At 40.7% G+C, this 6,149-nt stretch overlaps 1 non-coding gene across 1 annotated transcript; it reads right to left on the bottom strand.

Annotated features, from left to right (window-relative positions):
- Positions 1-1,157: 1,157 nt before the first annotated feature.
- LOC112712653 (small nucleolar RNA R71) lies at positions 1,158-1,265 on the bottom strand. The gene has a single exon (XR_003157869.1). It is a non-coding gene; the product is annotated as a small nucleolar RNA R71 (small nucleolar RNA).
- Between the last annotated feature and the right edge of the window lie 4,884 nt (positions 1,266-6,149).

Genomic DNA, 6,149 nt, shown 5'->3' on the forward strand with positions numbered 1-6,149 from the left:
ATTACACAGAAAAAGCTGGGCGTTCAAAACGCCCAGTGAAGAAGGAAAACTGGCGTTTAAACGCCAGTCAGAATACCTGGCTGGGCGTTTAACGCCCAAAAGGGTAGCATTTTGGGCGTTAAATGCCAGAATGAATACCATTCTGGGTGTTTAACGCCAGGATGGGACAAGGGGGAAGATTTTGTTTTTAATGCAAATTTTTTTTCAAGTTTTCATAATTTTTCAAAATCAAATTGTTTTTCAATCATATCTTTTTAAAACCATAACTTTTCAATCATATCTTCTTAATCACATCTTTTTCAAAAATAGTTTTCAAATCATATCTTTTTGATTTCTAATTTCAAAATCTTTTTCAAAAAAAAAATCACTTTATTTCTTTCTCAATCTTAGTTTTCAAAAATCATCAATCAATTTTCAAAATTCTTTTAAAAATCTTTTAATTTATTTTCAAAAATTCTTCTCCTGTTCTCACATCCTGCTATTTATGGACTAACACTCCTCCCCAATACACAATTCGAACTCAATCCCTCTTGATAAGTTTGAATTCTTCTACCTCCTCCTTCAATTCTTCTTTTCCTCTGACACCTCAAGGAATCTCTATCCTGTGACATAGAGGACTCCATATTTTCTTGTTTTCTTCTCTTTCATTTGAGCAGGAGCAAGTCTTTGTTGAAGCTGACCCTGAACCTGAAAAGACCTTGAAGTGAAAGCTAAGAGAAGCTAAAGCACTACTCTCTGTATAGGACCTAACAGAAATCTTCAAACAAGAAGAAGACATGGCAGCCGAAAACAACAACAATGCCAACAATGCAAGGAAGGTGTTGGGTGACTTTATTGAACCTACTCCCGACTTCTATGGGAGAAGCATCTCTATCCCTGCCATTGGAGCAAACAACTTTGAGCTTAAGCCTCAATTAGTTTCTCTAATGCAACAGAATTGCAAGTTCCATGGACTTCCATTGGAAGATCCTCATCAGATTTTAGCTGAATTCTTGCAAATCTGTGACACTGTCAAGACCAATGGGGTTGACCCTGAGGTCTACAGACTTATGCTATTCCCTTTTGCTGTAAGAGACAGAGCTAGGATATGGTTGGACTCACAACCTAAAGAAAGCCTGAACTCTTGGCAAAGTTCTTTTCACCTCAAAAAATTGAGTAAGCTTAGAGTGGAAGTCCAAACCTTCAGACAGAAGGAAGGTGAATCCCTCTATGAAGCTTGGGAAAGATACAAACAATTGATTAGAAAGTGTCCTTCTGACATGCTTTCTGAATAGAGCATCATAGGTATCTTCTATGATAGTCTGTCTGAACTGTCCAAGATGTCATTGGATAGCTATGCTGGAGGATCTCTTCATCTGAAGAAGACGCCTGCAGAAGCTAAAGAACTCATTAAAATGGTTGCAAATAACCAATTCATGTACACTTCTGAAAGGAATCCTGTGAACAATGGGACGAATCAGAAGAAAGGAGCTCTTGAGATTGACACTCTGAATGCCATATTGGCTCAGAACAAAATATTGACTCAGCAAGTCAATATGATTTCTCAAAGTCTGTCTGGAATGCAAGCTGCACCAGGCAGTACTAAGGACGCTTCATCTGAAGAAGAAGCTTATGATCCTGAGAACCCATCAATGGAAGAGGTGAATTACATGGGAGAACCCTATGGAAACACCTATAATCCTTCATGGAGAAATCATCCAAATCTCTCATGGAAGGATCAACAGAGACCTCAACAAGGTTTCAACAACAATAATGGTGGAAGAAACAGGTTTAGCAATGGCAAGTCTTTTCCATCATTTTCTCAGCAACAGACAGAGAATTCTAAGCAGAGCCACTCTGACTTAGCAACCATGGTCTCTGATCTAATCAAAACCACTCAAAGTTTCATGACTGAAACAAGGTCCTCCATTAGAAACTTGGAGGCACAAGTGGGTCAGCTGAGTAAGAAAGTTACTGAACTCCCTCCTAGTACTCTTCCAAGCAATACAGAAGAAAATCCAAAAGGAGAGTGTAAGGCCATCAACATGGCCGAATTTGGAGAGGAGAAAGAGGCAGTGAGCGCCATTGAGGAAGACCTCAATGGACGTCCACTGGCCTCCAATGAGTTCCCTAATGAGGAACCATGGGAATCTGAGGCTCCCACTGAGACCATAGAGATTTCATTGGATTTACTTCTGCCATTCATGAGCTCTGATGAGTATTCTTCCTCTGAAGAGGACGAAGATGTCACTGAAGAGCAAGTTGCTAAGTACCTTGGAGCAATCATGAAGCTAAATGACAAGTTATTTGGTAATGAGACATTGGGAGGATGAACCCCCTTTGCTCACCAAAGAACTGGATGACTTGACTAGGCAGAGATTACCTCAAAAGAGACAGGACCCTGGGAAGTTCTCAATACCTTGTACAGTATGCACCATGACCTTCAAGAAGGCTCTGTGTGACCTAGGGTCAAGCATAAACCTCATGCCTCTCTCTGTAATAGAGAAGCTAGGGATCTTTGAGGTACAAGCCGCAAGAATCTCACTAGATGGGAGACAATTCAAGAAAACAAGCTTATGGACTTGTAGAGGATGTTCTGGTAAAGATTGAAGACCATTATATCCCTACTGATTTCATAGTCCTAGAGACTGGGAAGTGCATGGATGAATCCATCATCCTTGGCAGACCCTTCCTAGCCACAGCAAAGGCTGTGATTGATGTTGACAGAGGAGAATTGATCATTCAAGTGAATGAAGAATCCCTTGTGTTTAAGGCTCAAGGATATCCCTCTATAACCATGGAGAGGAAGCATGAAGAGCTTCTCTCAAAACAGAGTCAAACAGAGCCCCCACAATCAAACTCTAAGTTTGCTGTTGGGAGGCCACAACCAAATTCTAAGTTTGGTGTTAAACCCCCACAGTCAAACTCTAAGTTTGGTGTTGGGAGGTTCCAACATTGCTCTGAACATCTGTGAGGCTCCATGAGAGCCCACTGTCAAGCTACTGACATTAAAGAAGCGCTTGTTGGGAGGCAACCCAATGTTATATTTTCCTTTTGTTATTTTATGTTTTCTGTAGGTTGATGATCATGTGAAGTCACAAAATCAATTGAAAAAGCAAAAATAGAATGAAAAATAGAAAGAAAAATAGCACACCCTGGAAGAAAACTTGCTGTCGTTTAAACGCCAGTGAAGACACCAAAATGGGCGTTAAACGCCCAGTCTGGCACCATTCTGGGCGTTTAACGCCAGAAAGGGGCACCACACTGGCGTTTAACGCCAGGAATGGGCAAGAAGCTGGCATGAAACGCCAGAAAGGGGCAGCTGCCCGACGTTTAACGCCAGGATTGGCAGAAAGGGCATTTTTGCACGCCACTTGGTGTAGGGATGAGCTATCCTTGACACCTCAGGATCTGTAGAACCCACAGGATCCCCACCTACCCGACCACTCTCTCTCTTCTTCACCCCTTCACCAATCACCTCAATACCTCTTTCCCAAAAACCGCTCACCTATCAAATCCCACCATTCTCTTCACCACTCACATCTATCCTTCATAAAACCCCACCTACCTCACCATCCAAATTCAAAGCCACCTCAATCTCCTTTATTTCTTCTTCTTTTACTCTCTTCTTTCTTCTTTTGCTCGAGGACGAGCAAACTTTCTAAGTTTGGTGTGGTAAAAGCATTGCTTTTTGTTTTTCCATAACTATTTATGGCATCTAAGGCCGGAGAAACCTCTAGAAAGAGGAAAGGGAAGGCAAAAGCTTCCACCTCCGAGTCATAAGAGATGGAGAGATTCATCTCAAGGGTGCATCGAGACCACTTCTATGAAGTTGTGGCCATGAAGAAGGTGATCCCCGAGATCCCTTTCAAACTCAAAAAGAGTGAATATCCGGAGATCCGACATGAGATCCAAAGAAGAGGTTGGAAAGTTCTTACCAACCCCATTCAACAAGTCGGAATCTTAATGGTTCAAGAGTTCTATGCCAATGCATGGATCACCAAGAACCATGATCAAAGTGTGAACCCGGACCCAAAGAATTAGCTTACAATGGTTCAGGGGAGATGCTTAGATTTTAGTCCGGAAAATGTAAGGTTGGCATTCAACTTGCCCATGATGCAAGGAGATGAACACCCCTACACTAGAAGGGTCAACTTTGATCAAAGGTTGGACCAAGTCCTCATAGACATTTGTGAAGAGGGCGCTCAATGGAAGAGAGATTCAAGAGGAAAGCCGGTTCAACTGAGAAGGCATGACCTCAAGCCCGTGGCTAGGAGATGGTTGGAGTTTATCCAACGGTCAATTATTTCCACTAGCAACCGGTCCGAAGTTACTATAGACCGGGCTATCATGATTCATAGCATCATGATTGGAGAGGAAGTAGAAGTTCATGAGGTTATATCCCAAGAACTTTATAAGGTGGCGGACAAGTCCTCTACCTTGGCAAGGTTAGCCTTCCCTCATCTCATTTGTCACCTCTGTAATTCAGTTGGAGTTAACATAGAGGGAGACATCCTCATTGATGAGGACAAGCCCATCACTAAGAAAATGATGGAGCAAACAAGAGATTCCACTCATCATGAAATCCCTGAGATGCCTCAAGGGATGCACTTTCCTCCACAAAACTATTGGGATCAAATCAACACCTCCCTATGAGAATTGAATTCCAACATGGGACAACTAAGGGTGGAGCACCAAGAACATTCCATCCTCCTCCATGAAATTAGAGAAGATCAAAGAATCATGAGAGAGGAGCAACAAAGGCAAGGAAGAGATATTGAGGAGCTCAAGCACTCCATAAGATCTTCAAGAGGAAGAACAAGCCGCCATCACTAAGGTAGACCTGTTCTTTAATCTCCTTGTTCTTTATTTTTCTGTTTTTTGAATTTTTTTATGCTTATGTCTGTCTATGTTTGTGTCTTATGATCATTAGTGTCTTAATGTCTATGCCTTAAAGTTATGAATGTCCTATCAATACATCACCTTTCTTAAATGAAAAATGTTTTTAAAAGAGAAGAATTGCATGAATTTTGAATTTTATAACAGATTAATTACTTTGATGTGGTGGCAATACTTTGACTTCTGAATGTATGCTTGAACAGTGATGAGTGGATAATTTATACGCTTTTTGGCATTGTTTTTAGTATGTTTTTAGTATGTTTTAGTTAGTTTTTATTATATTTTTATTAGTTTTTATTTAAAATTCACTTTTCTGGACTTTACTATGAGTTTGTGTGTTTTTCTATGATTTCAAGTATTTTCTGGCTGAAATTGAGGGACTTGAGCAAAAATCTGATTCAGAGGCTAAAAAGGACTGCAAATGCTGTTGGATTCTGACCTCCCTTCACTCGAAGTGGATTTTCTGGAGCTACAGAAGCCCAATTGGCGCGCTCTTAATTGCGTTGGAAAGTAGACATCCTGGGCTTTCCAGCAATGTATAAAAGTCTATACTTTGCTTGAGATTTGATGGCCCAAAGCGGCATTCTAAATCAGCTCAAGAATTCCGGTGTTAAACGCCGGAACTGGCACAAGAATGGGAGTTAAACACCTAAACTGGCACAAAAGCTGGCGTTTAACTCCAATAAAAGTCTCTACACATGAAAGCTTCAATGCTCAGCCCAAGCACACACCAAGTGGGCCCGGAAGTGGATTTTTATGTCATTTACTCATCTTTGTAAACCCTAAGCTACTAGTTCTCTACAAATAGGACATTTTGCTATTGTATTAGACATCTTTTGATCAATTTAGATCTTAGGATCATCTTTGAATGTATAGTTCTTAGATTATGGGAGGCTGGCCATTCAGCCATGCCTAGACCTTGTTCTTATGTATTTTCAACGGTGGAGTTTCTACACACCATAAATTAAGGTGTGGAGCTCTGCTGTACCTCGAGTATCAATGCAATTACTATTGTTCTTCTATTCAATTCAGCTTATTCTTGTTTCAAGATATTCATTTGAACTCAAGAACTTGATGAATGTGATAATTATGTGACGCTCATCATCATTCTCACTTATGAACGCGTGCCTGACAACCACTTCCGTTCTACAAGAAAACAAGGCTTGAATGTTTATCTCTTGGATTCCTTAATCAGAATCTTCGTGGTATAAGCTAGAATTGATGATGGCATTCAAGAGAATCCGGAAGGTCTAAACCTTGTCTGTGGTATT

Source organism: Arachis hypogaea, chromosome 1 (genome assembly GCF_003086295.3).
Source record: "Arachis hypogaea cultivar Tifrunner chromosome 1, arahy.Tifrunner.gnm2.J5K5, whole genome shotgun sequence".
NCBI lineage: Eukaryota > Viridiplantae > Streptophyta > Magnoliopsida > Fabales > Fabaceae > Arachis > Arachis hypogaea.